Here is a 25,067-nt window from a genome sequence, read left to right on the forward strand (position 1 = left end):
GGACACCATGGAAACACCTGTCGGGCCGGCCGGAACCACCTCTCAGACGTGCCAGAACCATGAGCCTGAGATGCCGGAACCACCCCCCGAACAGACCGAAACCACCTGCCAGACCCACCTGAACCCCCTGGCGAGCACGCCTGATCCACCTGCTCAACTAGCCAGAACCACCTTCCTGACAAGCCAAAATCACCTGCCAGTTATACCAGAACAACTTGGTGGACACTCCGGAATCATCTGCCGGACATGCCAGAACCAGGTCTCAGACACACCAGAACCACGTGCCAGAGACGCCGGAAGCTCCAGCTGAGCATGCCTGAGCCACCTGCTCGACTCGCAAGAAACACCTGTCGGACATGCCGAAATCACCTGCCGGGTACGCCAGAAACACTTGGCGGACGCTCCGGAATCACCTGTCGGGCGTGCCGGAACCACCTCTCAGACTTGCCAGAACCATGTTCTGGACACGCCGGTACCACCTGCCGAGTATGCCGGAACCAGCTGATCCACTCCCAAGAACCACCTAGTGGACACGCCAAAATCAACTGCCGGCTACGCCAGAACCACTCGGCAGACACTCCGGAACCACCTGCCGGGCATGCGGGAACCACCTCTCAGACTTGCCAGAACCATGTGCCTGAGATGCCGGAACCACTCCCCGAGCAGACCGAAACCACCTGCCAGACCCGCCTGAACCACCTGCCGAGCACGCCAGAACCACCTACTCGACTCGCTGGAACCACCTACATGACACGGTAAAATCACCTGCCGGGTATGCCACAACCACTTGGTGGACACTCCGGAATCGTCTGCCGGACATGCCAGAACCAGCTCTCAGACACACCAGAACCACGTGCCAGACACGCCGGAAGCACCTGCTGAGCATGCCTGAGCCAAATGCTCGACTTGCAAGAAACACCTGCCAGACACGCCAAAATCACCTGCTGTGTACGCCAGAACCACGTGGCGGACACTCCGGAATCACCTGTCGGGCATGCCGGAACCAACTCTCAGACGTGCCAGAACCTCGTGCCGGTCATGCCAGAACCACCTGCCGGACACGCCGGAACCACCGGCTCGACTTGCCGGAACCACCGCCGGACATGCAAAATGACCTGCCGGCTACGCCAGAACCACTTGGCGAACACTCCGGAATCACCTGTCGGGCATGCCAGAACCACCTCTCAGACTTGCCAGAACCATGTTCCGGACACGCCGGTACCACCTGCCGAGTATGCCGGAACCATATGATCCATTCCCCAGAACCACCTGCTGACACGCCAGAATCACCTGCCGGCTACGCCAGAACCACTTGGCAGACACTCCGGAACCACCTGCCGGGCATGCCGGAACCAGCTCTCAGAAGTGCCAGAACCACATGCCGGACACTCCGGAATCACCTGCCGGGCATGCCGGAACCATCTCTCAGACGTGCCAGAACCATGTTCCGGACACGACGGTACCACCTGCCGAGCTCGCCGGAACCACCTGCTGGACACACAAAAATCACCTGCCGGCTACGCCAGAACCACTCGGCAGACACTCCGGAATCACCTGCGGGGCTGGCTGGAACCACCTGCCGGTCACGCCACCATCACCTTTCAGCTACGCCAGAACCACTTGGCGGACACTCCGGAAACACCTGCCGGGCATGCCGGAACCACCTCTCAGACATGCCGGAACCACATGCCAATGACACCGGAAGCACCTGCCGAGCACGCCAGAACCACATGCTCGACTCGCCAAAACCACCCGCTGGACATGCCAAAATCACCTGCCGGCTACGCCACAACCATTTGGTGAACTCTTCGGTATCACCTGCCAGGGTTGCTGGAACCACCTGCCGGTCACGCCAACATCACCTGCCAGCTATGCCAGAACCACTTGGCGGACACCATGGAAACACCTGTCGGGCCGGCCGGAACCACCTCTAAGACGTGCCAGAACCATGTGCCTGAGATGCCGGAACCACTCCCCGAACAGACCGAAACCACCTGCCAGACCCGCCTGAAACCCCTGGCGAGCACGTCTGATCCACCAGCTCAACTAGCCAGAACCAACTTCCTGACACGCCAAAATCACCTGCCCGGTATACCAGAACCACTTGGTGGGCACTCCGGAATCACCTGCCGGACATGCCAGAACCAGCTCTCAGACACACCAGAACCACGTGCCAGAGACGCCGGAAGCACCAGCTGAGCATGCCTGAGCCACCTACTCGACTCGCAAGATACACCTGTCGGACATGCCAAAATCGCCTGCCGGGAACGCCAGAAACACTTGGCGGACGCTCCGGAATCACCTGTCGGGCGTGCCGGAACCTCATCTCAGACTTGCCAGAACCATGTTCTGGACACGCCGGTACCACCTGCCGAGTATGCCGGAACCAGCTGATCCACTCCCCAGAACCACCTAGTAGACACGCCAAAATCAACTGCCGGCTATGCCAGAACCACTCGGCAGACACTCCGGAATCACATGCCAGGCATTCCGGAACCACCTCTCAGAGCTGCCAGAACCACATGCCGGACACTCCGGAATCACCTGCCGGGCATGCTGGAACCACGTGCTGGACATGCCGGAACCACCTGCCGGTCATGCCGGAACCACCTGCCGGACATTCCGGAACCAACGGCTCGACTCGCCGGAACCATTGCCGGACATGCAAAATCACCTGCCGGCTACGCCAGAATCACTTGGCGAACACTCTGGAATCACCTGCCGGGCATGACGGAACCACCTCTCAGACATGCCGGAAACACATGCCAATGACTCCGGAAGCACCTGCCGAGCACGCCAGAACCACCTTCTCGACTCGCCAAAACCACCTGCTGGACACGCCAAAATCACCTGCCGGCTACACCAGAACCACTTGGCGGACACTCCACAATCACCTGCCGGGCTTGCTGGAACCACCTGCCGGTCACGATAACATCACCTGCCAGCTATGCCAGAACCACTTGGCGGACACTCCGGAAACACCTGTCGGGCCGGCCGCAACCACCTCTGAGACGTGCCAGAACCATGAGCCTGAGATGCCGGAACCACACCCCGAACAGACCGAAACCACCTGCCAGACCCGCCTGAACCCCCTGGCGAACACGCCTGATCCACCTGTTCAACTAGCCGGAACCACCTTCCTGACACGCCAAAATCACCTGCCAGGTATACCAGAACCACTTGGTGGACACTCTGGAATCATCTGCCGGACATGCCAGAACCAGCTCTCAGACACACCAGAACCACGTGCCAGAGACGCCGGAAGCACCAGCTGAGCATGCCTGAGCCACCTGCACGACTCGCAAGAAACACCTGTCGGACATGCCAAAATCACCTGCCGGGTACGCCAGAAACACTTGGCGGACACTCCGGAATCACCTGTCAGGCATGCCGGAACCACCTCTCAGACTTGCCAGAACCATGTTCTGGAGACGCCGGTACCACCTGCCGAGTATGCCGGAACCAGCTGATCCACTCCCCAGAACCACCTACTGAACACGCCAAAATCAACTGCCGGCTACGCCAGAACCACACGGCAGACACTCCGGAATCACATGCCAGGCATTCCGGAACCACCTCTCAGAGGTGCCAGAACCACGTGCCGGAGACTCCGGAATCACCTGCCGGGCATGCCGGAACCACCTATCAAAGGTGCCAGAACCACATGCCGGAGACTCTGGAATCAACTGCCGGGCATGCCGGAACCTTCTCTCAGACGTGCCACAACCACGTGCCGGAGAGACCGGAAGCACCTGCCGAGCTCTCCGGAACCACCTGCTGGACATGCCGGATCCACCAGCCTCACAGGCCAAAATCATATGCCGGCTACGCCAAAACCACTGGGTGGACACTCCGGAACCACCTGCCTGGCATGCCGGAACCACCTCTCAGACATGCCGGAACCACATGCCAATGACACCGGAAGCACCTGCCGAGCACGCCAGAACCACCTGCTCGACTCGCCAAAACCACCTGCTGGACACGCCAAAATCACCTGCCGGCTACGCCACAACCATTTGGTGAACTCTTCGGAATCACCTGCCGGGCTTGCTGGAACCACCTGCTGGTCACGCCAACATCACCTGCCAGCTACGCCAGAACCACTTGGCGAACACTCCGGAATCACCTGTCGGGCATGCCGGAACCGCCTCTCAGACTTGCCAGAACCATGTTCCGGACACGCCGGAACCACCAGCTGAGTATGCCGGAACCACATGATCCACTCCCCACAACCACCTGCTGGACACGCCAGAATCACCTGCCGACTACGCCAGAACCACTCGAGAGACACTCCGGAACCACCTGCCGGGCATGCCGGAACCACGTCTCAGACATGCCGGTACCACATGCCAATGACACCGGAAGCAACTGCCGAGCACGCCAGAACCACCTGCTCGACTCGCAAAAACCACCTGCTGGTCACGCCAAAATCACCTGCCGGCTACGTCACAACCATTTGGTGAACTCTTCGGAATCACCTGCCGGTCTTGCTGGAACCACCTGCTGGTCACGCCAACATCAACTGCCAGCTATGCCAGAACCACTTGGCGGACACCATGGAAACACCTGTCGGGCCGGCCGGAACCACCTCTCAGACGTGACAGAACCATGTGCCTGAGATGCCGGAACCACTCCCCGAACAGACCGAAACCACCTGCCAGACCCGCCTGAACCCCCTGGCGAGCACGCCTGATCCACCTGCTCAACTAGCCGGAACCAACTTCCTGACACGCCAAAATCACCTGCCAGGTATACCAGAACCACTTGGTGGACACTCCGGAATCATCTGCCAGAGATGCCAGAACCAGCTCTCAGACACACCAGAACCACGTGCCAGAGACGCCGGAAGCACCAGCTGAGCATTCCTCAGCCACCTGCTCGACTCGCAAGATACACCTGTCGGACAGGCGTAAATCACTTGCCGGGTACGCCAGAAACACTTGGCGGACGCTCCGGAATCACCTGTCGGGCATGCCGGAACCAACTCTCAGACGTGCCAGAACCTCGTGCCGGTCACGCCAGAACCACCTGCCGGACACGCCGCAGCCACCGGCTCGACTCGCGGAACCACCGCTGGACATGCAAAATTACCTGCCGGCTACACCAGAACCACTTGGCGAACACTCCGGAATCACCTGTCGGGCATGCCAGAACCGCCTCTCAGACTTGCCAGAACCATGTTCAGGACACGCCGGTACCACCTGCCGAGTATGCCGGAACCACATGATCCACTCCCCAGAACCACCTGCTGGACACGCCAGAATCACCTGCCGACTACGCCAGAACCACTCGGCAGACACTCCGGAATCACCTTTCGGGCATGCCGGAACCAACTCTCAGACGTGCCAGAACCTCGTGCCGGACACGCCAGAACCACCTGCTGGACAGACCGGAAACACCTGCTGGACACGCCGGAACCACCGGCTCGACTCGCCGGAACCACCGCCGGACATGCAAAATGACCTGCCGGCTGCGCCAGAACCACTTGGCGAACACTCCGGAATCACCTGTCGGGCATGCCAGAACCACCTCTCAGACTTGCCAGAACCATGTTCCGGACACGCCGGTACCACCTGCCGAGTATGCCGGAACCACATGCTCCACTCCCCAGAACCACCTGCTGGACACGCCAGAATCACCTGCCGGCTACGCCAGAACCACTCGGCAGATACTCCGGAACCACCTGCCGGGCATGCCGCAACGACCTCTCAGAGGTGCCAGAACCACATGCCGGACACTCCGGAATCACCTGTCGGGCATGCCGGAACCAAATCTCAGACGTGCCGGTCACGCCAGAAGCACCTGCCGGACACGCCGGAACCACCGGCTCGACTCGCCGGAACCACCGCCGGACATGCAAAATGACCTGCCGGCTACGCCAGAACCACTTGGCGAACACTCCGGAATCACCTGTCGGGCATGCCGGAACCGCCTCTCAGACTTGCCAGAACCATGTTCCGGACACGCTGGTACCACCTGCCGAGTATGCCGGAACCACCTGATCCACTCCCCAGAACCACCTGCTGGACACGCCAGAATCACCTGCCGAGTACGCCAGAACCACTCGGGAGACACTCCGGAACCACCAGCCGGGCATGCCGGAACCACCTCTCAGACATGCCGGTACCACATGCCAATGACACCGGAAGCACCTGCCAAGCACGCCAGAACCAAGTGCTCGACTCGCCAAAACCACCTGCTGGACACGCCAAAATGACCTGCCGGCTACGCCACAACCATTTGGTGAACTCTTCGGAATCACCTGCCGGGCTTGCTGGAACCACCTGCTGGTCACGCCAACATCACCTGCCAGCTATGCCAGAACCACTTGGCGGACACCCTGGAAACACCTGTCGCGTCGGTCGGAACCACCTCTCAGACGTGCCAGAACCATGAGCCTGAGATGCCGGAACCACTCCCCGAACAGAACGAAACCACCTGCCAGACTCGCCTGAACCCCCTGGCGAGCACCTCTGATCCACCTGCTCAACTAGCCGGAACCAACTTCCTGACACGCCAAAATCACCTGCCAGGTATACAAGAACCACTTGGAGGACACTCCGGAATCATCTGCCGGAGATGCCAGAACAAGCTCTCAGACACACCAGAACCACATGACAGAGACGCCGGAAGCACCTGCTAAGCATGCCTCAGCCACCTACTCGACTCGCAAGATACACCTGTCGGACAGGCGAAAATCACCTGCCGGGTACGCCAGAAACACTTGGCGGACGCTCCGGAATCACCTGTCGGGCCTGCCGGAACCACCTCTCAGACTTGCCAGAACCATGTTCTGGACACGCCGGTACCACCTGCCGAGTATGCCGGAACCAGCTGATCCACTCCCCAGAACCACCTAGTGGACACGCCAAAATCAACTGCCGGCTACTCCAGAACCACTCGGCAGACACTCCGGAATCACAGGCCAGGCAATCCGGAACCACCTCTCAGAGGTGCCAGAACCAAATGCCGGAGACTCCGGTATCACCTGCCGGGCATGCCGGAACCACCTCTCAGAGGTGCCAGAACCACATGCCGGACACTCCGGAATCACCTGCCGGGCATGCTGGAACCACGTGCTGGACATGCCGGAACCACCTGCCGGATATGCCGGAACCACCTGCCGGACATTCCGGAACCACCGGCTCGACTCCTCGGAACCATTGCCGGACATGCAAAATCACCTGCCGGCTACGTCAGAAGCACTTGGCGAACACTCCGGTATCACCTGCCGGGCATGCCGGAACCACCTCTCAGAGGTGCCAGAACCACATGCCGGACACTCCGGAATCACCTGCCGGGCATGCCGGAACCATCTCTCAGACTTGCCAGAACCATGTGCCGGACTTGAGGGAACCACCTGCCGAGCTCGCCGGAACCACCTGCTGGACATGCCAAAATCACCTGCCGGCTACGCCAGAACCACTCGGCAGACACTCGGGAATCACATGCCAGGCATTCCGGAACCACCTCTCAGAGGTGCCAGAACCCAATGCCGGACACTCCGGTATCACCTTCCGGGCATGCTGGAACCACCTCTCAGAGGTGCCAGAACCACATGCCGGACACTCCGGAATCACCTGCCGGGCATCCCGGAACCACCTGCTGGACATGCCGGAACCACCGGCTCGACTCGCCGGAACCATTGCCGGACATGCAAAATCACCTGCTGGCTACACCAGAACCACTTGGCGAACACTCCGGAATCACCTGCCGGGCATGGCGGAACCACCTCTCAGACATGCCGGAACCACATGCCAATGACACCGGAAGCACCTTCCGAGCACGCCAGAACCACCTGCTCGACTCGCCAAAACCACCCGCTGGACACGCCAAAATCACCTGCCGGCTACGCCAGAACCACTCGGCAGACACTCCGGAATCACCTGCTGGGCTGGCTGGAACCACCTGCCGGTCACGCCAACTCACCTTTCACCTACGCCAGAACCACTTGGCGGACACTCCGGAGACACCTGTCGGGCCGGCCAGAACCACCTCTCAAACGTGCCAGAACCATGTGCCTGAGATGCCGGAACCACTCCCCGAACAGACCGAAACCACCTGCCAGACCCACCTGAACCACCTGCCGAGCACGCCGGAACCCACAACTCGACTCGCTGGAACCACCTACCTGACACGCTAAAATCACCTGCTGGGTATGCCACAACCGCTTGGTGGACACTCCGGAATCATCTGCCGGACATGCCAGAACCAGCTCTCCGACACACCAGAACCACGTGCCAGACACGCCAGAAGCACCTGCTGAGCATGCCTGAGCCAAATGCTCGACTTGCAAGAAACACCTGCCAGACAAGACAAAATAACCGGCCGGGTATGCCAAAACCACGTGGCGGACACTCTCGAATCACCTGTCGGGCATGCCGGAACCAACTCTCAGACGTGCCAGAACCTCGTGCCGGTCACGCCAGGACCACCTGCCGAACACGCCGGAACCAACGGCTCGACTCGCCGGAACCACCGCCGGACATGCAAAATGACCTGCCGGCTACGCCAGAACCACTTGGCGATCACTCCGGAATCACCTGTCAGGCCTGCCGGAACCACCTCTCAGACTTGCCAGAACCATGTTCCGGACACGCCGGTACCACCTGCCGAGTATGCCGGAACCACCTGATCCACTCCCCAGAACCACCTGCTGGACACGCCAGAATCACCTGCCGAGTACGCCAGAACCACTCAGCAGACACTCCGGAATCACCTGCCGGGAATGCCGGAACCACCTCTCAGAGGTTCCAGAACAACATGCCTGACACTCCGGAATCACCTGCCGGGCATGCCGGAACCACCTCTCAGAGGTGCCAAAACCACAGGCCGGACACTCCGGAATCACCTGCCTGGCATACCGGAACCATCTCTCAGACGTGCCAGAACCATGTTCCGGACATGCTGGTACCACCTGCTGAGCTCGCCGGAACCACCTGCTGGACGCGCCAAAATCACCTGCCAGCTACGCCAGAACCACACGGCAGACACTCCTGAATCATCTGCCGGGCTGGCTGGAACCACCTGCCGGTCACGCCAACATCACCTTTCAGCTACGCCAGAACCACTTGGCGGACACTCCGGAAACACCTCTCCGGCCGGCCGGAACCACCTCTCCGACGTGCCAGAACCATGTGCCTGAGATGCCGGAACCACTCCCGAACAGACGGAAACCACCTGCCAGACCCGCCTGAACCCCCTGGCGAGCACGCATGATCCACCTGCTCAACTAGCCGGAACCACCTTCCTGACACGCCAAAATCACCCGCCGGCTACGCCACAACCATTTGGTGAACTCTTCGGAATCACCTGCCAGGCTGGCTCCAGAACCACTCGGCAGACACTCCGGAACCACCTGCCGGGCATGCCGGAACCAAGTCTCAGACATGCCGGTACCACATGCCAATGACACCGGAAGCAACTGCCGAGCACGCCAGAACCACCTGCTCGACTCGCCAAAACCACCTGCTGGACACGCCAAAATCACCTGCCGGCTACGCCACAACCATTTCGTGAACTCTTCGGAATCACCTGCAGGGCTTGCTGGAACCACCTGCTGGTCACGCCAACATCACCTGCCAGCTACGCCAGAACCACTTGGCGAACACTCCGGAATCACCTGTCGGGCATGCCGGAACCACCTCTCAGACTTGCCAGAACCATGTTCCGGACATGCCGGTACCACCAGCTGAGTATGCCGGAACCACCTGTTCCACTCCCCTCAACCACCTGCTGGACACGCCAGAATCACCTGCCGACTACGCCAGAACCACTCGAGAGACACTCCGGAACCACCTGCCGGGCATGCCGGAACCACGTCTCAGACATGCCGGTACCACATGCCAATGACACCGGAAGCAAGTGCCGAGCACGCCAGAACCACCTGCTCGACTCGCAAAAACCACCTGCTGGACACGCCAAAATCACCTGCCGGCTACGTCACAACCATTTGGTGAACTCTTCGGAATCACCTGCCGGTCTTGCTGGAACCACCTGCTGGTCACGCCAACATCAACTGCCAGCTATGCCAGAATCACTTGGCGGACACCATGGAAACACCTGTCGGGCCGGCCGGAACCACCTCTCAGACGTGCCAGAACCATGTGCCTGAGATGCCGGAACCACTCCCCGAACAGACCGAAACCACCTGCCAGACCCGCCTGAACCCCCTGACGAGCACGCCTGATCCACCTGCTCAACTAGCCGGAACCACCTTCCTGACACGCCAAAATCACCTGCCAGGTATACCAGAACCACTTGGTGGACACTCCGGAATCATCTGCCGGACATGCCAGAACCAGCTCTCAGACACACCAGAACCACGTGCCAGAGACGCCGGAAGCACCAGCTGATCATGCCTGAGCCACCTGCTCGACTCGCAAGACACACCTGTCAGACAGGCGTAAATCACCTGCCGGGTACGCCAGAAACACTTGGCGGACGCTCCGGAATCACCTGTCGGGCATGCCGGAACCAACTCTCAGACGTGCCAGAACCTCGTGCCGGTCACGCCAGAACCACCTGCCGGACACGCCGGAGCCACCTGCTCGACTCGCCGGAACCACTGCTGGACATGCAAAATGACCTGCCGGCTACACCAGAACCACTTGGCGAACACTCCGGAATCACCTGTCGGGCATGCCAGAACTGCCTCTCAGACTTGCCAGAACCATGTTCCGGACACGCCGGTACCACCTGCCGAGTATGCCGGAACCACATGATCCACTCCCCAGAACCACCTGCTGGACACGCCAGAATCACCTGCCGACTACGCCAGAACCACTCGGCAGACACTCCGGAATCACCTTTCGGGCATGCCGGAACCAACTCTCAGACGTGCCAGAACCTCGTGCCGGACACGCCAGAACCACCTGCTGGACAGACCGGAAACACCTGCTGGACACGCCGGAACCACCGGCTCGACTCGCCGGAACCACCGCCGGACATGCAAAATGACCTGCCGGCTGCGCCAGAACCACTTGGCGAACACTCCGGAATCACCTGTCGGGCATGCCAGAACCACCTCTCAGACTTGCCACAAACATGTTCCGGACACGCCGGTACCACCTGCCGAGTATGCCGGAACCACATGCTCCACTCCCCAGAACCACCTGCTGGACACGCCAGAATCACCTGCCGGCTACGCCAGAACCACTCGGCAGACACTCCGGAACCACCTGCCGGGCATGCCGCAACCACCTCTCAGAGGTGCCAGAACCACATGCCGGACACTCCGGAATCACCTGTCGGGCATGCCGGAACCAAATCTCAGACGTGCCGGTCACGCCAGAAGCACCTGCCGGACACGCCGGAACCACCGGCTCGACTCGCCGGAACCATTGCCGGACATGCAAAATCACCTGCCGGCTACACCAGAACCACTTGGCGAACACTCCGGAATCACCTGCCGGGCATGGCGGAACCACCTCTCAGACATGCCGGAACCACATGCCAATGACACCGGAAGCACCTGCCGAGCACGCCAGAACCACCTGCTCGACTCGCCAAAACCACCCGCTGGACACGCCAAAATCACCTGCCGGCTACGCCAGAACCACTCGGCAGACACTCCGGAATCACCTGCTGGGCTGGCTGGAACCACCTGCCGGTCACGCCAACTCACCTTTCACCTACGCCAGAACCACTTGGCGGACACTCCGGAGACACCTGTCGGGCCGGCCAGAACCACCTCTCAAACGTGCCAGAACCATGTGCCTGAGATGCCGGAACCACTCCCCGAACAGACCGAAACCACCTGCCAGACCCACCTGAACCACCTGCCGAGCACGCCGGAACCCACAACTCGACTCGCTGGAACCACCTACCTGACACGCTAAAATCACCTGCTGGGTATGCCACAACCGCTTGGTGGACACTCCGGAATCATCTGCCGGACATGCCAGAACCAGCTCTCCGACACACCAGAACCACGTGCCAGACACGCCAGAAGCACCTGCTGAGCATGCCTGAGCCAAATGCTCGACTTGCAAGAAACACCTGCCAGACAAGACAAAATAACCGGCCGGGTATGCCAAAACCACGTGGCGGACACTCTCGAATCACCTGTCGGGCATGCCGGAACCAACTCTCAGACGTGCCAGAACCTCGTGCCGGTCACGCCAGGACCACCTGCCGAACACGCCGGAACCAACGGCTCGACTCGCCGGAACCACCGCCGGACATGCAAAATGACCTGCCGGCTACGCCAGAACCACTTGGCGATCACTCCGGAATCACCTGTCAGGCCTGCCGGAACCACCTCTCAGACTTGCCAGAACCATGTTCCGGACACGCCGGTACCACCTGCCGAGTATGCCGGAACCACCTGATCCACTCCCCAGAACCACCTGCTGGACACGCCAGAATCACCTGCCGAGTACGCCAGAACCACTCGGCAGACACTCCGGAATCACCTGCCGGGAATGCCGGAACCACCTCTCAGAGGTTCCAGAACAACATGCCTGACACTCCGGAATCACCTGCCGGGCATGCCGGAACCACCTCTCAGAGGTGCCAAAACCACAGGCCGGAAACTCCGGAATCACCTGCCTGGCATACCGGAACCATCTCTCAGACGTGCCCGAACCATGTTCCGGACATGCTGGTACCACCTGCTGAGCTCGCCGGAACCACCTGCTGGACGCGCCAAAATCACCTGCCAGCTACGCCAGAACCACACGGCAGACACTCCTGAATCATCTGCCGGGCTGGCTGGAACCACCTGCCGGTCACGCCAACATCACCTTTCAGCTACGCCAGAACCACTTGGCGGACACTCCGGAAACACCTCTCCGGCCGGCCGGAACCACCTCTCCGACGTGCCAGAACCATGTGCCTGAGATGCCGGAACCACTCCCGAACAGACGGAAACCACCTGCCAGACCCGCCTGAACCCCCTGGCGAGCACGCATGATCCACCTGCTCAACTAGCCGGAACCACCTTCCTGACACGCCAAAATCACCCGCCGGCTACGCCACAACCATTTGGTGAACTCTTCGGAATCACCTGCCAGGCTGGCTCCAGAACCACTCGGCAGACACTCCGGAACCACCTGCCGGGCATGCCGGAACCACCTCTCAGACATGCCGGAACCACATGCCAATGACACCGGAAGCACCTGCCGAGCACGCCAGAACCACCTGCTCGACTCGCCAAAACCACCTGCTGGACACGCCAAAATCACCTGCCGGCTACGCCACAACCATTTCGTGAACTCTTCGGAATCACCTGCAGGGCTTGCTGGAACCACCTGCTGGTCACGCCAACATCACCTGCCAGCTACGCCAGAACCACTTGGCGAACACTCCGGAATCACCTGTCGGGCATGCCGGAACCGCCTCTCAGACTTGCCAGAACCATGTTCCGGACACGCCGGTACCACAAGCTGAGTATGCCAGAACCACCTGATCCTCACCCCACAACCACCTGCTGGACACGCCAGAATCACCTGCCGACTACGCCAGAACCACTCGAGAGACACTCCGGAACCACCTGCCGGGCATGCCGGAACCACGTCTCAGACATGCCGGTACCACATGCCAATGACACCGGAAGCAAGTGCCGAGCACGCCAGAACCACCTGCTCGACTCGCACAAACCACCTGCTGGACACGCCAAAATCACCTGACGGCTACGCCGCAACCATTTGGTGAACTCTTCGGAATCACCTGCCGGTCTTGCTGGAACCACCTGCTGGTCACGCCAACATCAACTGCCAGCTATGCCAGAACCACTTGGCGGACACCATGGAAACACCTGTCGGGCCGGCCGGAACCACCTCTCAGACGTGCCAGAACCATGTGCCTGAGATGCCGGAACCACTCCCCGAACAGACCGAAACCATCTGCCAGACCCGCCTGAACCCCCTGGCGAGCACGCCTGATCCACCTGCTCAACTAGCCTGAACCAACTTCCTGACACGCCAAAATCACCTGCCAGGTATACCAGAACCACTTGGTGGACACTCCGGAATCATCTGCCAGAGATGCCAGAACCAGCTCTCAGACACACCAGAACCACATGCCAGAGACGCCGGAAGCACCAGCTGAGCATTCCTCAGCCACGTGCTCGACTCGCAAGATACACCTGTCGGACAGGCGTAAATCACCTGCCGGGTACGCCAGAAACACTTGGCGGACGCTCCGGAATCACCTGTCGGGCATGCCGGAACCAACTCTCAGACGTGCCAGAACCTCGTGCCGGTCACGCCAGAACCACCTGCCGGACACGCCGGAGCCACCGGCTCGACTCGCTGGAACCACCGCTGGACATGCAAAATGACCTGCCGGCTACACCAGAACCACTTGGCGAACACTCCGGAATCACCTGTCGGGCATGCCAGAACCGCCTCTCAGACTTGCCAGAACCTTGTTCCGGACACGCCGGTACCACCTGCCGAGTATGCCGGAACCACATGATCCACTCCCCAGAACCACCTGCTGGACACGCCAGAATCACCTGCCGACTGCGCCAGAACCACTCGGCAGACAGTCCGGAATCACCTTTCGGGCATGCCGGAACCAACTCTCAGACGTGCCAGAACCTCGTGCCGGACACGCCAGAACCACCTGCTGGACAGACCGGAAACACCTGCTGGAAACGCCGGAACCACCGGCTCGACTCGCCGGAACCACCGCCGGACATGCAAAATGACCAGCCGGCTGCGCCAGAACCACTTGGCGAACACTCCGGAATCACCTGTCGGGCATGCCAGAACCACCTCTCAGACTTGCCAGAAACATGATCCGGACACGCCGGTACCACCTGCCGAGTATGCCGGAACCACATGCTCCACTCCCCAGAACCACCTGCTGGACACGCCAGAATCACCTGCCGGCTACGCCAGAACCACTCGGCAGACACTCCGGAACCACCTGCCGGGCATGCCGCAACCACCTCTCAGAGGTGCCAGAACCACATGCCGGACACTCCGGAATCACCTGTCGGGCATGCCGGAACCAAATCTCAGACGTGCCGGTCACGCCAGAAGCACCTGACGGACACGCCGGAACCACCGGCTCGACTCGCCGGAACCACCGCCGGACATGCAAAATGACCTGCCGGCTACGCCAGAACCACTTGGCGAACACTCCGGAATCACCTGTCGGGCATGCCGGAACCGCCTCTCAGACTTGCCAGAACCATGTTCCTGACACGCCGGTACCACCTGCCGAGTATGCCGGAACCACCTGATCCACTCCCCAGAACCACCTGCTGGACACGCCAGAATCACCTGCCGAGTACGCCAGAACCACTCGGGAGACACTCCGGAACCACCAGCCGGGCATGCCGGAACCACCTCTCAGACATGCCGGTACCACATGCCAATGACACCGGAAGCACCTGCCAAGCACTCCAGAACCAAGTGCTCGACTCGCCAAAACCACCTGCTGGACACGCCAAAATCACCTGCCGGCTACGCCACAACCATTTGGTGAACTCTTCGGAATCACCTGCCGGGCTTGCTGGAACCACCTGCTGGTCACGCCAACATCACCTTCCAGCTATGCCAGAACCACTTGGCGGACACCCTGGAAACACCTGTCGGGTCGGCCGGAACCACCTCTCAGACGTGCCAGAACCATGAGCCTGAGATGCCGGAACCACTCCCCGAACAGACCGAAACCACCTGCCAGACCCGCCTGAAACCCCTGGCGAGCACGCCTGATCCACCTGCTCAACTAGCCAGAACCAACTTCCTGACACGCCAAAATCACCTGCCCGGTATACCAGAACCACTTGGTGGGCACTCCGGAATCACCTGCCGGACATGCCAGAACCAGCTCTCAGACACACCAGAACCACGTGCCAGAGACGCCGGAAGCACCAGCTGAGCATGCCTGAGCCACCTACTCGACTCGCAAGATACACCTGTCGGACATGCCAAAATCACCTGCCGGGAACGCCAGAAACACTTGGCGGACGCTCCGGAATCACCTGTCGGGCGTGCCGGAACCTCATCTCAGACTTGCCAGAACCATGTTCTGGACACGCCGGTACCACCTGCCGAGTATGCCGGAACCAGCTGATCCACTCCCCAGAACCACCTAGTAGACACGCCAAAATCAACTGCCGGCTATGCCAGAACCACTCGGCAGACACTCCGGAATCACATGCCAGGCATTCCGGAACCACCTCTCAGAGCTGCCAGAACCACATGCCGGACACTCCGGAATCACCTGCCGGGCATGCTGGAACCACGTGCTGGACATGCCGGAACCACCTGCCGGTCATGCCGGAACCACCTGCCGGACATTCCGGAACCAACGGCTCGACTCGCCGGAACCATTGCCGGACATGCAAAATCACCTGCCGGCTACGCCAGAATCACTTGGCGAACACTCTGGAATCACCTGCCGGGCATGACGGAACCACCTCTCAGACATGCCGGAAACACATGCCAATGACTCCGGAAGCACCTGCCGAGCACGCCAGAACCACCTTCTCGACTCGCCAAAACCACCTGCTGGACACGCCAAAATCACCTGCCGGCTACACCAGAACCACTTGGCGGACACTCCACAATCACCTGCCGGGCTTGCTGGAACCACCTGCCGGTCACGATAACATCACCTGCCAGCTACGCCAGAACCACTTGGCGGACACTCCGGAAACACCTGTCGGGCCGGCCGCAACCACCTCTGAGACGTGCCAGAACCATGAGCCTGAGATGCCGGAACCACACCCCGAACAGACCGAAACCACCTGCCAGACCCGCCTGAACCCCCTGGCGAACACGCCTGATCCACCTGTTCAACTAGCCGGAACCACCTTCCTGACACGCCAAAATCACCTGCCAGGTATACCAGAACCACTTGGTGGACACTCTGGAATCATCTGCCGGACATGCCAGAACCAGCTCTCAGACACACCAGAACCACGTGCCAGAGACGCCGGAAGCACCAGCTGAGCATGCCTGAGCCACCTGCACGACTCGCAAGAAACACCTGTCGGACATGCCAAAATCACCTGCCGGGTACGCCAGAAACACTTGGCGGACACTCCGGAATCACCTGTCAGGCATGCCGGAACCACCTCTCAGACTTGCCAGAACCATGTTCTGGAGACGCCGGTACCACCTGCCGAGTATGCCGGAACCAGCTGATCCACTCCCCAGAACCACCTACTGAACACGCCAAAATCAACTGCCGGCTACGCCAGAACCACACGGCAGACACTCCGGAATCACATGCCAGGCATTCCGGAACCACCTCTCAGAGGTGCCAGAACCACGTGCCGGAGACTCCGGAATCACCTGCCGGGCATGCCGGAACCACCTATCAAAGGTGCCAGAACCACATGCCGGAGACTCTGGAATCAACTGCCGGGCATGCCGGAACCTTCTCTCAGACGTGCCACAACCACGTGCCGGAGAGACCGGAAGCACCTGCCGAGCTCTCCGGAACCACCTGCTGGACATGCCGGATCCACCAGCCTCACAGGCCAAAATCATATGCCGGCTACGCCAAAACCACTGGGTGGACACTCCGGAACCACCTGCCTGGCATGCCGGAACCACCTCTCAGACATGCCGGAACCACATGCCAATGACACCGGAAGCACCTGCCGAGCACGCCAGAACCACCTGCTCGACTCGCCAAAACCACCTGCTGGACACGCCAAAATCACCTGCCGGCTACGCCACAACCATTTGGTGAACTCTTCGGAATCACCTGCCGGGCTTGCTGGAACCACCTGCTGGTCACGCCAACATCACCTGCCAGCTACGCCAGAACCACTTGGCGAACACTCCGGAATCACCTGTCGGGCATGCCGGAACCGCCTCTCAGACTTGCCAGAACCATGTTCCGGACACGCCGGAACCACCAGCTGAGTATGCCGGAACCACATGATCCACTCCCCACAACCACCTGCTGGACACGCCAGAATCACCTGCCGACTACGCCAGAACCACTCGAGAGACACTCCGGAACCACCTGCCGGGCATGCCGGAACCACGTCTCAGACATGCCGGTACCACATGCCAATGACACCGGAAGCAACTGCCGAGCACGCCAGAACCACCTGCTCGACTCGCAAAAACCACCTGCTGGTCACGCCAAAATCACCTGCCGGCTACGTCACAACCATTTGGTGAACTCTTCGGAATCACCTGCCGGTCTTGCTGGAACCACCTGCTGGTCACGCCAACATCAACTGCCAGCTATGCCAGAACCACTTGGCGGACACCATGGAAACACCTGTCGGGCCGGCCGGAACCACCTCTCAGACGTGACAGAACCATGTGCCTGAGATGCCGGAACCACTCCCCGAACAGACCGAAACCACCTGCCAGACCCGCCTGAACCCCCTGGCGAGCACGCCTGATCCACCTGCTCAACTAGCCGGAACCAACTTCCTGACACGCCAAAATCACCTGCCAGGTATACCAGAACCACTTGGTGGACACTCCGGAATCATCTGCCAGAGATGCCAGAACCAGCTCTCAGACACACCAGAACCACGTGCCAGAGACGCCGGAAGCACCAGCTGAGCATTCCTCAGCCACCTGCTCGACTCGCAAGATACACCTGTCGGACAGGCGTAAATCACTTGCCGGGTACGCCAGAAACACTTGGCGGACGCTCCGGAATCACCTGTCGGGCATGCCGGAACCAACTCTCAGACGTGCCAGAACCTCGTGCCGGTCACGCCAGAACCACCTGCCGGACACGCCGCAGCCACCGGCTCGACTCGCGGAACCACCGCTGGACATGCAAAATGACCTGCCGGCTACACCAGAACCACTTGGCGAACACTCCGGAATCACCTGTCGGGCATGCCAGAACCGCCTCTCAGACTTGCCAGAACCATGTTCAGGACACGCCGGTACCACCTGCCGAGTATGCCGGAACCACATGCTCCACTCCCCAGAACCACCTGCTGGACACGCCAGAATCACCTGCCGGCTACGCCAGAACCACTCGGCAGATACTCCGGAACCACCTGCCGGGCATGCCGCAACGACCTCTCAGAGGTGCCAGAACCACATGCCGGACACTCCGGAATCACCTGTCGGGCATGCCGGAACCAAATCTCAGACGTGCCGGTCACGCCAGAAGCACCTGCCGGACACGCCGGAACCACCGGCTCGACTCGCCGGAACCACCGCCGGACATGCAAAATGACCTGCCGGCTACGCCAGAACCACTTGGCGAACACTCCGGAATCACCTGTCGGGCATGCCGGAACCGCCTCTCAGACTTGCCAGAACCATGTTCCGGACACGCTGGTACCACCTGCCGAGTATGCCGGAACCACCTGATCCACTCCCCAGAACCACCTGCTGGACACGCCAGAATCACCTGCCGAGTACGCCAGAACCACTCGGGAGACACTCCGGAACCACCAGCCGGGCATGCCGGAACCACCTCTCAGACATGCCGGTACCACATGCCAATGACACCGGAAGCACCTGCCAAGCACGCCAGAACCAAGTGCTCGACTCGCCAAAACCACCTGCTGGACACGCCAAAATGACCTGCCGGCTACGCCACAACCATTTGGTGAACTCTTCGGAATCACCTGCCGGGCTTGCTGGAACCACCTGCTGGTCACGCCAACATCACCTGCCAGCTATGCCAGAACCACTTGGCGGACACCCTGGAAACACCTGTCGCGTCGGTCGGAACCACCTCTCAGACGTGCCAGAACCATGAGCCTGAGATGCCGGAACCACTCCCCGAACAGAACGAAACCACCTGCCAGACTCGCCTGAACCCCCTGGCGAGCACCTCTGATCCACCTGCTCAACTAGCCGGAACCAACTTCCTGACACGCCAAAATCACCTGCCAGGTATACAAGAACCACTTGGAGGACACTCCGGAATCATCTGCCGGAGATGCCAGAACAAGCTCTCAGACACACCAGAACCACATGACAGAGACGCCGGAAGCACCTGCTAAGCATGCCTCAGCCACCTACTCGACTCGCAAGATACACCTGTCGGACAGGCGAAAATCACCTGCCGGGTACGCCAGAAACACTTGGCGGACGCTCCGGAATCACCTGTCGGGCCTGCCGGAACCACCTCTCAGACTTGCCAGAACCATGTTCTGGACACGCCGGTACCACCTGCCGAGTATGCCGGAACCAGCTGATCCACTCCCCAGAACCACCTAGTGGACACGCCAAAATCAACTGCCGGCTACTCCAGAACCACTCGGCAGACACTCCGGAATCACAGGCCAGGCAATCCGGAACCACCTCTCAGAGGTGCCAGAACCAAATGCCGGAGACTCCGGTATCACCTGCCGGGCATGCCGGAACCACCTCTCAGAGGTGCCAGAACCACATGCCGGACACTCCGGAATCACCTGCCGGGCATGCTGGAACCACGTGCTGGACATGCCGGAACCACCTGCCGGATATGCCGGAACCACCTGCCGGACATTCCGGAACCACCGGCTCGACTCCTCGGAACCATTGCCGGACATGCAAAATCACCTGCCGGCTACGTCAGAAGCACTTGGCGAACACTCCGGTATCACCTGCCGGGCATGCCGGAACCACCTCTCAGAGGTGCCAGAACCACATGCCGGACACTCCGGAATCACCTGCCGGGCATGCCGGAACCATCTCTCAGACTTGCCAGAACCATGTGCCGGACTTGAGGGAACCACCTGCCGAGCTCGCCGGAACCACCTGCTGGACATGCCAAAATCACCTGCCGGCTACGCCAGAACCACTCGGCAGACACTCGGGAATCACATGCCAGGCATTCCGGAACCACCTCTCAGAGGTGCCAGAACCCAATGCCGGACACTCCGGTATCACCTTCCGGGCATGCTGGAACCACCTCTCAGAGGTGCCAGAACCACATGCCGGACACTCCGGAATCACCTGCCGGGCATCCCGGAACCACCTGCTGGACATGCCGGAACCACCGGCTCGACTCGCCGGAACCATTGCCGGACATGCAAACTCACCTGCCGGCTACACCAGAACCACTTGGCGAACACTCCGGAATCACCTGCCGGGCATGGCGGAACCACCTCTCAGACATGCCGGAACCACATGCCAATGACACCGGAAGCACCTTCCGAGCACGCCAGAACCACCTGCTCGACTCGCCAAAACCACCCGCTGGACACGCCAAAATCACCTGCCGGCTACGCCAGAACCACTCGGCAGACACTCCGGAATCACCTGCTGGGCTGGCTGGAACCACCTGCCGGTCACGCCAACTCACCTTTCACCTACGCCAGAACCACTTGGCGGACACTCCGGAGACACCTGTCGGGCCGGCCAGAACCACCTCTCAAACGTGCCAGAACCATGTGCCTGAGATGCCGGAACCACTCCCCGAACAGACCGAAACCACCTGCCAGACCCACCTGAACCACCTGCCGAGCACGCCGGAACCCACAACTCGACTCGCTGGAACCACCTACCTGACACGCTAAAATCACCTGCTGGGTATGCCACAACCGCTTGGTGGACACTCCGGAATCATCTGCCGGACATGCCAGAACCAGCTCTCCGACACACCAGAACCACGTGCCAGACACGCCAGAAGCACCTGCTGAGCATGCCTGAGCCAAATGCTCGACTTGCAAGAAACACCTGCCAGACAAGACAAAATAACCGGCCGGGTATGCCAAAACCACGTGGCGGACACTCTCGAATCACCTGTCGGGCATGCCGGAACCAACTCTCAGACGTGCCAGAACCTCGTGCCGGTCACGCCAGGACCACCTGCCGAACACGCCGGAACCAACGGCTCGACTCGCCGGAACCACCGCCGGACATGCAAAATGACCTGCCGGCTACGCCAGAACCACTTGGCGATCACTCCGGAATCACCTGTCACGCCTGCCGGAACCACCTCTCAGACTTGCCAGAACCATGTTCCGGACACGCCGGTACCACCTGCCGAGTATGCCGGAACCACCTGATCCACTCCCCAGAACCACCTGCTGGACACGCCAGAATCACCTGCCGAGTACGCCAGAACCACTCGGCAGACACTCCGGAATCACCTGCCGGGAATGCCGGAACCACCTCTCAGAGGTTCCAGAACAACATGCCTGACACTCCGGAATCACCTGCCGGGCATGCCGGAACCACCTCTCAGAGGTGCCAAAACCACAGGCCGGACACTCCGGAATCACCTGCCTGGCATACCGGAACCATCTCTCAGACGTGCCAGAACCATGTTCCGGACATGCTGGTACCACCTGCTGAGCTCGCCGGAACCACCTGCTGGACGCGCCAAAATCACCTGCCAGCTACGCCAGAACCACAGGGCAGACACTCCTGAATCATCTGCCGGGCTGGCTGGAACCACCTGCCGGTCACGCCAACATCACCTTTCAGCTACGCCAGAACCACTTGGCGGACACTCCGGAAACACCTCTCCGGCCGGCCGGAACCACCTCTCCGACGTGCCAGAACCATGTGCCTGAGATGCCGGAACCACTCCCGAACAGACGGAAACCACCTGCCAGACCCGCCTGAACCCCCTGGCGAGCACGCATGATCCACCTGCTCAACTAGCCGGAACCACCTTCCTGACACGCCAAAATCACCCGCCGGCTACGCCACAACCATTTGGTGAACTCTTCGGAATCACCTGCCAGGCTGGCTCCAGAACCACTCGGCAGACACTCCGGAACCACCTGCCGGGCATGCCGGAACCAAGTCTCAGACATGCCGGTACCACATGCCAATGACACCGGAAGCAACTGCCGAGCACGCCAGAACCACCTGCTCGACTCGCCAAAACCACCTGCTGGACACGCCAAAATCACCTGCCGGCTACGCCACAACCATTTCGTGAACTCTTCGGAATCACCTGCAGGGCTTGCTGGAACCACCTGCTGGTCACGCCAACATCACCTGCCAGCTACGCCAGAACCACTTGGCGAACACTCCGGAATCACCTGTCGGGCATGCCGGAACCACCTCTCAGACTTGCCAGAACCATGTTCCGGACATGCCGGTACCACCAGCTGAGTATGCCGGAACCACCTGTTCCACTCCCCTCAACCACCTGCTGGACACGCCAGAATCACCTGCCGACTACGCCAGAACCACTCGAGAGACACTCCGGAACCACCTGCCGGGCATGCCGGAACCACGTCTCAGACATGCCGGTACCACATGCCAATGACACCGGAAGCAAGTGCCGAGCACGCCAGAACCACCTGCTCGACTCGCAAAAACCACCTGCTGGACACGCCAAAATCACCTGCCGGCTACGTCACAACCATTTGGTGAACTCTTCGGAATCACCTGCCGGTCTTGCTGGAACCACCTGCTGGTCACGCCAACATCAACTGCCAGCTATGCCAGAATCACTTGGCGGACACCATGGAAACACCTGTCGGGCCGGCCGGAACCACCTCTCAGACGTGCCAGAACCATGTGCCTGAGATGCCGGAACCACTCCCCGAACAGACCGAAACCACCTGCCAGACCCGCCTGAACCCCCTGACGAGCACGCCTGATCCACCTGCTCAACTAGCCGGAACCACCTTCCTGACACGCCAAAATCACCTGCCAGGTATACCAGAACCACTTGGTGGACACTCCGGAATCATCTGCCGGACATGCCAGAACCAGCTCTCAGACACACCAGAACCACGTGCCAGAGACGCCGGAAGCACCAGCTGATCATGCCTGAGCCACCTGCTCGACTCGCAAGACACACCTGTCAGACAGGCGTAAATCACCTGCCGGGTATGCCAGAAACACTTGGCGGACGCTCCGGAATCACCTGTCGGGCGTGCCGGAACCACCTCTCAGACTTGCCAGAACCATGTTCTGGACACGCCGGTACCACCTGCCGAGTATGCCGGAACCAGCTGATCCACTCCCAAGAACCACCTAGTGGACACGCCAAAATCAACTGCCGGCTACGCCAGAACCACTCGGCAGACACTCCGGAACCACCTGCCGGGCATGCGGGAACCACCTCTCAGACTTGCCAGAACCATGTGCCTGAGATGCCGGAACCACTCCCCGAGCAGACCGAAACCACCTGCCAGACCCGCCTGAACCACCTGCCGAGCACGCCAGAACCACCTACTCGACTCGCTGGAACCACCTACATGACACGGTAAAATCACCTGCCGGGTATGCCACAACCACTTGGTGGACACTCCGGAATCGTCTGCCGGACATGCCAGAACCAGCTCTCAGACACACCAGAACCACGTGCCAGACACGCCGGAAGCACCTGCTGAGCATGCCTGAGCCAAATGCTCGACTTGCAAGAAACACCTGCCAGACACGCCAAAATCACCTGCTGTGTACGCCAGAACCACGTGGCGGACACTCCGGAATCACCTGTCGGGCATGCCGGAACCAACTCTCAGACGTGCCAGAACCTCGTGCCGGTCATGCCAGAACCACCTGCCGGACACGCCGGAACCACCGGCTCGACTTGCCGGAACCACCGCCGGACATGCAAAATGACCTGCCGGCTACGCCAGAACCACTTGGCGAACACTCCGGAATCACCTGTCGGGCATGCCAGAACCACCTCTCAGACTTGCCAGAACCATGTTCCGGACACGCCGGTACCACCTGCCGAGTATGCCGGAACCATATGATCCATTCCCCAGAACCACCTGCTGACACGCCAGAATCACCTGCCGGCTACGCCAGAACCACTTGGCAGACACTCCGGAACCACCTGCCGGGCATGCCGGAACCAGCTCTCAGAAGTGCCAGAACCACATGCCGGACACTCCGGAATCACCTGCCGGGCATGCCGGAACCATCTCTCAGACGTGCCAGAACCATGTTCCGGACACGACGGTACCACCTGCCGAGCTCGCCGGAACCACCTGCTGGACACACAAAAATCACCTGCCGGCTACGCCAGAACCACTCGGCAGACACTCCGGAATCACCTGCGGGGCTGGCTGGAACCACCTGCCGGTCACGCCACCATCACCTTTCAGCTACGCCAGAACCACTTGGCGGACACTCCGGAAACACCTGCCGGGCATGCCGGAACCACCTCTCAGACATGCCGGAACCACATGCCAATGACACCGGAAGCACCTGCCGAGCACGCCAGAACCACATGCTCGACTCGCCAAAACCACCCGC

This window comes from Equus caballus, chromosome 21 (genome assembly GCF_041296265.1).
Source record: "Equus caballus isolate H_3958 breed thoroughbred chromosome 21, TB-T2T, whole genome shotgun sequence".
NCBI lineage: Eukaryota > Metazoa > Chordata > Mammalia > Perissodactyla > Equidae > Equus > Equus caballus.